Genomic DNA, 9,786 nt, shown 5'->3' on the forward strand with positions numbered 1-9,786 from the left:
GAGACTCTCTAGCTGTAGTAACTGGAACTTATCATTAATTTGTGATTCCATCGTCTCGATGCGTTCAGTCAGATTCTGGATCATCTCTTCATTATTTTTGCTACGTGAATTCACCATTCTCAGCGGAAGTCCGAGGATCGTAAGCTCTGATACCACTTGTCGTGACCTTACTGTCAATCACGATATAAATCTCACAATAATAGTTTTGTAGAATAGATAAAGAAGAACCTAACGAGTAAAAGAACAGAATGAGAACATAATAGGTAGAAGAACATATTGAATAGAAGAATAAATTGATAAAAGAAACAGAATGAATAGAAGAAATAGAAATTGGGAGTTTATTAGGGTTAGGGTTACCAGGAGCGACAACTCTAGTAATTAGAAAGAGAAAGTATAACAATTTAGAATACCAAAAATATATTCCCTCTCCTTACAATTCTATCCTTATTTATAGACTAACAAATTATAAAATAACCCTTAAAAGATATAACTACGTCTATTTCAACCCTCAGTAATTTTGGAAATAGAATCCTCATCTTTGGAAATAGCATCCTCATCTTTGGAAATAGAATCCTCATTGTTGTGAATATTAGATTCACAACAGGTAGTGGTTTAGGGTAATGAATTAGGGTAATGGCTGGAGACTTAGGCGGTAGAGAGAAGGAGTTTTTTTTGAAATGAAATAAGGTTGGGGGACTTAGGCGGTAGAGAGGCGAAAAACGAAAATAAAACGCGAGATAAAAAATTTGGGGTAGAGAGACTTCCAACAAATTTAGGGGTAACATGACTTTAGTGCCATCTTGACAGATTTTTACAAATTGAAATTGCAAATAATTTAGGGGTAAACGGACTTCAGCGCCAATTAGCACTACTCCTTACAATATTTACATTTCAACATAAGTGTATATGTAATGCAAATTCAATGGCATTTTAAGTAATTATTTTTCAACTTTCGGATAGATTTTTGTAAAAGGGAATTGCAACTAATTAAGGGGTAAACGGACTTCAGCACCAATCTGCGCTACTATTAGTAATATTTACATTTCAACATCAGTGCAGATGTTAATACAAATCCAATGATATTTCAACATTTGCACTAAGTTTTGCAATACTCTCATTTAACTATAAGTAAATTTCAATCTACGTTAAGTTTTGCAATACTCACTTTACAATGTTAGTACCGAAGGTAGTGCTAGATCTATCTTGCACTGAAATTAACCACAATTTATACTCAAATTCAGCATAATATTCTATAAAATATACCATAACATGTATAAAATAAACAACAATATAAATCTTAATATGTCATTAAATAAACCATAATATATCATTAAATAAACTATAATATGTCATTATTTAACCATAATATAAACCATTTTACGTGTAATCTAAAACATGTCATCTCCGGATTGTTCTTCCTTTAATATATGTTCAACATCTCCATTTGTACTGTAATCTGAATCACTTAGTATATTTTTAGTTTCCTCCGAACCACTCTCATGCGATTCAATTTCATCTAATCCATTTAACTCAACATTTAAAATATTTGGGTCACTCAAATCATTGACATTGTACAATGGTATATCAAGGGGAATATACAATTCAATGGTTAGATAATTCTGTTGATACTCCACCTTCATTTCATTTTTTCTCAATCCTTCTTTTTACTTTTGTTTTACAAACGGTCAACCATTCATAATTATGATCATTCATTGGGGTTAGATAATACAAATAATAAACTTGTATGGTTGGTTGAGCAAGAACAAAATGATCGTATTTTCTCAATCTATGTTTCATGTAAATGTCAATCAATTTATAGGTTGGATTAACTCTAGTACCTCTTGTCGGATCAAACTATATAAATCAGAATAGAGCAACACGTAAACATAGACTAGCTAGGGTATTGTAATTCAATAATCTCGTCCAAAAGTCCATAGTAATCGACATTGTTGGCATGAACGCAAATACCACTATTCATCATTGATTCATTAGAACTGTAATCATCTTCCCTCTAAACATAACCGTTGAATAAGTAAGTTTAATATGTGGTTGTAGGCGTTTTAGGACCAAATGAGATGAAATAAGGTAGATCCTTTTCCAGAATCCCCTGATTGTCTTGTACAACCTAGTAAACAAATTTAATGAACACATCACTAACCATGTGTTGAACCAAATATGCGAAGGGGTTTGAATATGACTAGTTCTCGTTGAATTAGAGAAATTTCACTTATCAACAATTCAATTGTTGTTCAATACTCAATTTATTGACATTAACATTGTCAAAACACTCATTCCAACATAATTCAAACACATTAAAATTGATGAAATTTACTTTAGAAAATATACTTACAACCTCAATAATATCAATATGCTTTGTCAAGTTGGAGAATCTTTGAATTGTGACAATTGTGTCACAAGTTGTCTTTTCTAGTCGACATTGTTGCATATTGAACATTCACAAAAAAAAAAAAATTATTAACAAAAAATAATGGACATTCACAATTGTAACCTAAGAAAATCTGTAGAAAAACAAAATAGAACTTCAAAATAGGACTCAAACAAGAACTTCATTCTTTTCAGGTCAATGATAACAATAAAGATCTATTTTTTTTATGTGCTCAAATCAAATACGGCGATTTCAAAATGTAGTAAAACACACAAAGGATAAATTAATGAATATGCTAATCAAATTGACTAACTTCCAAATTGATTTTACAACCTGAGAATTTGATCTAATTTTGTGTGTAGCTGGTAATGTAATCGGTGAGTTATTCTAATTGTATAGAAGATTTATAATTTCTTAAATTTGGTGTCACCAATATTATTTTTCAATATATATATATATAATAATAATAATAATTAATCTATCGAATTAGTTTTTAAAAAATAATTGTAAAAAAATTAGTTATGCTATATGAAATTATTTACATTTAATTTAAAGATATTAAGAATTATTTTGTTATTTTTTTTATTAGAATTTCTTTTTGATGTGTATAGACCTCTCATAATAATAATAATTTCATTTAAATTAAATCAGACCATTTTTAGTAACCTGAAGTTTATATTTCTTATGTAAAATAGGGGTTTAATTGATTGAATAAAATGTTAATTTCTACCTACTTAAATTATTTCTTTTTGATATAAAAATTAATTTCTTAAACGAAATTAATTGAAATAAAGAGATTAAATTATCAGAGAACAAATTAACATGTATGAACAATAAATTGATATTAATATTTAAGATATATATATATATATATATATATTGGAGACTCATATATTAGTTGTTAAAACATATATATCATTCGATATTTGATATGCACTAGTTCTCGCAACAATACACATCCTATTTGTTAATGCACACTAATATATTATAATTTTCTAAATTGGTTAATGCCGGATTGCTTTAATCTTTGCATTAAAGTTAATACATATTATTGTAAAAACTAGTGCAAAACGAATGACATTTTTAGTAAATGTTTTTCAACTCACTGTTATAATTCTCCTGTTTGACAGTGTAGTAAAAATTGTACTAAATTGTGTTCAACACCGAATTGGTGTAATCTTTGCAATATTAATAATACATATTATTGCGAAATCTAGTGCATAATGAATGACATCTTTATAAATATGTTTCAACTCACTGTTATAATTCTCCTGTTTGATAGTGCAATAAAATTTGCACTAAACCGTGTTCAACGCCAAATTGCTTTAACATTTGCAGTATTGATATAATATAATATTGCAAAACATATTGCAGATATCTATTTCACGTTAAAACTAATTAAACTAGTAACAATTTTAGCAGTAACAAAGTATTTAATATTTCTAACTATCACCAACTACCAATGTACTTGTGTACTTACTTACTTTCTTCACTTCATCTTCTACAATTACATACTTCAATATCTCTATCTCTCTATTTTCTATCTTCTATCTTTTTCATTTGATCAAGACCATCAAGTTTTTCAATATATATAATTTCATTTAACATCAAAGTAAATATATGTCTCTATCTTCTATCTTCATAATTTATATATATATACAAGTAGATGATATTCTCATTTTAATGTATGTCTTCACATTTTTAAAGAATCTTCACCATTTGATGAACAAAGATCAAGATCTTTATACATTTTATATATTTAACATATTATTCTTCTCTTGTCTCTGATTATATATATCACATATTATTCTTAAACATTATTTTATATACAACATCATTTATATATTTAGATAAATACATTTTAATCTTATAATTGATTATATATTTATTTGCAGATTGAAAAATGTGGGAGGATCGGGTTTGGATGTACAATAATAAACTTGAATGCATTGAAATATTTTTAAGAGGTTTAGAAAAGTTCATCTCATTTTCCACGACTATCCTACTTATATGGATGGTGAAAAAATCAGGTGCCCTTGCAAAAAATTCCGTATTCAAAAGTTAATTCCGTCTGAATTATACCATAATAATTTGCTAAGAAATGGATTCATGCAAAACTATTATACGTGGGATGCTCATGGGGAACCAATTGAGAACTCAAAGGTATACACCTATCAACGTAAACGACATTTGCTAGGTGACAATGAAATATTAAATGCGTATGAGTCAATGATATATGACATGGCATCAAGTCACCAACCAAATATGGGGAATGAAGCTTTTACCAATTTAAACACACATATTTTATCTCAAAAGTTCTGGACTGCATTAAACGCGACACATCAACCAATCTGGTCTGGTCATCAAAGTGAGAGTAAACTATCAGCTACGGTAAAACAACTTAACATGAAATCCGAGAATAATTAGTTCGAGCGCACTATAAATCAAAATATGGACTACATTAGGTCAATATTACCAGAAAATAATTGTATGCCGAATAGTTTTTATAGCATGAAGAAATTGGTTGAAGATTTGGGTTTGCCCGTGATTAGAATCGATGTATGTAGAGATGGTTGCATGCTTTATTGGGGGTAGATATTGATAAACAATTATGTAGGTTTTGTAATCTTTCTAGATTCAAAGACAATTCTCGTAAGCCGAAGCCCCATAAACAACTATTTTATTTACCACTTGCTCCTAGGTTGCAAAGATTGTACGCATCGAATGTGACCGCCGCTCACATGACATGGCATGGTGGTCATGTTAACAAACTTGGGATCATGTGTTATCCTTCTAACGAAGAGGCTTGGAAGTGGTTTGATCATCATTATCCAATATTTGCACTCGAGTATAGAAATGTTCGACTTGGCCTTTGTTTATATGGATTTGCTCCTTTCGAACAGTTTGGAAAATCATATTCATGCTGGCCAGTAATTTTAACACCCTATAATCTACCATCGGGTATGTGCATGAAGTCACCGTATATGTTTATTTAATTAATTATTCCCGGACCAAAAAGTCCACTAAGAAATATTGATATTTTTCTTCAACCATTGATAGAAGAGTTACAAATGTTGTGGAATGTTGGTGTTCCTACCTATGATGTTTCCCGTGATGAAACATTTAACATGAATGCAATTTTGTTGTGGACTATTAGTGATTTTCCTTCTTATGGAATGTTATCGAGTTGGAGTACTCATGGACTTGATGGTTGTCCAATATGTATGAAAAAATCAAAATGTTTTCGATTAAAATATGGCCGAAAGGCTTGTTATTTTGATTGTCATAGACAATTTTTGCCACCGGAGCATCCTTACAAAAATGACACACAACATTTTACAAAAGACTGGGTGGAAACAACTCTTCATCCCCATATAAAAAATGGCTATGAAATATGGTCTGAAATTTCACATTACAAGCTTGCAAGTGAATCTCCCAATGAGTATCCTCATAGATTTGTCGATCATCACAAGTGGACTAAGAGAAGTATCTTCTGGGAGCTTCCGTATTGGTCAAAACTTTTCATTCGACATAACTTGGATTTTATGAATATTGAAAAGAATGTATTTGAAAACATTATAAATACCATTATGAATGTGAATGCTAAGACGAAGAACAACCTTAACGCTATGAATGATATGTTTCTTATTTGCAATCGTCCAGATCTACATGTTGATCCTGATACAATGTATTGTAAGCCTAAGAAGGCTTCTTATACCTTGACGAGGGAAGAAAATATCATAATTTGTAAATGACCGAAAATACCTTGACACAACTGAATCTAGGTTGATCAGATTCAAAAGTCATGATTGTCATGTTTTTTTAGAAAGGTTATTGCCAATTGCATTCAGGAAAATATTACCTAAATTCGTTTGGGGAACCTTAACTAATTTAAGTAATTTCATGCATGACCTTAATTGTTCAACTTTGAGCCAAGACAAAGTGGATAACTTACAAGCTCAAATTTCAGTAATTTTATGCAACCTAGAGAAGATTTTTCTGCCATCTTTTTTTGATTCAATGGAACATCTTTTAATACAATTACCATATGAAGCAAAAATAGAAGGTCCAGTACAATACAAATGGATGTATCCCTTCGAGAGGTATGTACATACATATTTTGTATTATCTTTGTATAAAATAATTATAAATACTTCATAATTTGTACCCTTTTTAATTTAGGTTTCTAAAGAGTGTGAAGAATAAAGTGAAAAACAAGGCTAGAATTGAAGCATCCATATGCAATGCCTATATTCTTGAAGAAATATCAACATTTGCTTCGTATTATTTTGAATCGAATGTAAATTACAAATTAAGACAACCTCAAAGGAACACGGAAGGATCGTTGAACAAAAATCAACAACCAATTTCTATTTTCAATTACATAGGACGTGGAAGTGGTGGTTCAAAGAGATTCATGACCAGCAAAGAAAAACATTAGGTATTGAACGATCATATCATAATTTTTTATTTTGAATTTGATAACTTATTTTATTTTATTATTTAAGGACATTTTGTGGTATGATTGCTGAAGTAAATCCTAATAAAATGGTTTGTCAATTCTCATCATGGTTCCGGTCAAAGGTGATTTCAATTTTCATTATGACTAAAGATGTCAAGTCTCATTTTGGTTCCGATCTAAACATTATAATAATTCACTTTGAAGGCTTTACAAGAACAAAGAAGGGATCAGCTTGACAAAGAATTAACGTATTTCATATCATTTGGTCCAAAGACTCCAACAACTAGATATTCAACGTATTTCATTAATGGATATTGTGGAGAGCTGGTGATGTTGGATCTAATAACTCAACCGTGAATAGTGGTATTTGCGTTCATGCAAATGATTCTGATTATTATGAACTTTTGGAGGAGATTATTGAATTAGAACATGTGGTTCTATTTAAATGTTTGTGGTTTGATCATATTAGAGGAACTAGAGTCAATGAAACATATAGATTGATTGATGTGAACATGAGGCATATATATATACTAAGTACGACCCATTTGTTCTTGCTCAACAAGCTATTCAAGTTTACTATTAGAACTATCCAACCACAACGAATGATCGTGATTCTGGATGGATGACCGTTTGCAAAACAAAATCAAGAGGAAAGATAGATGAAATATGGACAAATGAAGTGGTGTATCAACAAGAGTATCATACCATAGAATTGTATATTCCCTTATATGATGTGAACAATTTGAGTGATCCCAATGTTATTCATGGTGAGTTAGATGAATTTGATGAAACTGAATTGAGTGAAAGTGATCATCTACAAAACTGAATAATAGTACAAATGGAGATGATGAATATTTAGAAGGGGAAGAACAATCAAGAGATGATATATTTTGATTTTGTTGTTTGAAATATTACTGTTGACTTAATTGCAGATGATTTTGCTTAATTTGTTTTGTTAAATTTTGCAATATTCTCATTATTTGAATTGAAAACTAGTATTTTAACATCGCAGGTTTTATTGCTCGCGAATAAGAAGAATAATTACTAAAATTTATATTAAATCTACATTAAAAACGACATTGTCCATCAATATACAGTTCAACGCTAAATGAAAATTAATGCATTCATAGTTGCAATCTTAATATGCATTTCTTACATGAGAGCTGAAAATTAATTACCAAATATGTGATTGGATTTACATTAAAAACGACGTTGGTCTTCAATATATATTATTGCCAAAACTATTGCAGTTCTGCGCTAAATGGAAATTAATGCATAAATAGTTGCTATCTAAATTTGCATTTTTTACTCGAGAGCTGAAAAATAATTACCAAATATGTCATTGGATCTGCATTAAAAATGGCATTGGCCTTCAATATATATTATTGCCAAAACTATTGTAGTTCTGTGTTAGATGGAAATTAATGCATAGATAGTTGCTATCTAAATATGCATTTTTTACCCGAGAGCTGAAAAATAATTACTAAAATGCCATTGAATCTGCATTAAAAACGCGATTGGCATTCAATATATATTATTGCCAAAACTATTGCAGTTCAGCGCTATATTCCACTTTAATGCATTGGTAGTTGCAGAACTCTTTAGTCCAAAATTAATTCACGATATGTATTATTTAATTCAAAAATTATTGCGGTTACCTACAGTCGAAAATTTTTAATCTACCGAGTAAATATTCATTTTGCACCAAAACACCCCCTAAACGCCAAACACTCCCTCCAATTCTATCATTTCTCTCATTCCCTTCTCTCTCTCCAAACACGCCCCTCCCATCGCCGCCCACACCATAAATCCTAGCATCCCAAAATTGATGTCAAACTCCGCCGCCTCCCCTCGCCGCCTCTCCTCGTTGCCTATCCAAACCTGCGCCTCTCATCGCCATCTCTTTAAACCCTAGCCTACCCTAGCCTCCCAAATCCCATTCTACAATACCCAATTCTCAATACCCAATTCTTTAATATCCCGCCGCCTCTCCTAGCCACAACCTGTCGCCCACAGATAACTATTCTCCATCTTCAAGGTAACTGTACTTCATTGGATATTCTTCAACAAGTGTCTTCTCCATCTCCAAGGTAACTATTCTCATTGTTTATTTGATTTCATTTTCCCTTTGGGTAACTATACTTCATTGGATGTTCTTCTTAATTTCATTTTCCCCAATGGTAATTGTACTTCATTTGATGTCTTTATTTCTTGTTGTCTATTGTTGTTTATTGCTATCTATTGAGTTATTTTGTTGATTTATTATGTGTTTTATATTTATGTAACTTTAGTGTCTAACTATAATAGATGATACATGTTTCTGTATACTTTTCTAAATGAGCTAGTAACCATGGTTGGACTTGGAGTAACAAATTTCTCATAGAGATTAGTATGTTGTATATTCTTAGTGTAATTTATTATGACTTCTATATTGATTGTTTTCCCTAATGGTTGGCTGTTTTCCCTAATTTCACTTTCTTTAATAGTTTTTCCTAATGTTGGATTGTCTTGCTGTTTGTTGAGGTGTCTTAGGAGGCTTGTATTGAGCATGCATTCTAAAATGTGTTTAATGTCTTGATGTCTTGCTATCTATTGCTGTCTAAAATGTGTTTATCGTTGTCTTATTTAATGTATTTTGCTAATGTGTTTCCTTTTTATTTAATGTAATATGATGAAGATTGGTAATTTATTTATAAGAGATCTATTATGCTTATAGCTAATATGATGCTTTAGCATTGATTTGATTAATATGATGCTTATTACTTGTTGTGTAGGATGTACGTGAATATGAAATTGGTGATAAAAGAACGAAAAAGGACAAATAGGCTCCAAAGAGGAAAGATTCATGTTCTAAACGTGCCAAAATGGTAATATCTCCCAAAAAAATACCTCTTCAAAACGAACAGCCCCAAAATAACTATCTCCTAAAAAGAAGGCT

This window comes from Impatiens glandulifera, chromosome 1 (assembly GCF_907164915.1).
Source record: "Impatiens glandulifera chromosome 1, dImpGla2.1, whole genome shotgun sequence".
Classification (NCBI taxonomy): domain Eukaryota; kingdom Viridiplantae; phylum Streptophyta; class Magnoliopsida; order Ericales; family Balsaminaceae; genus Impatiens; species Impatiens glandulifera.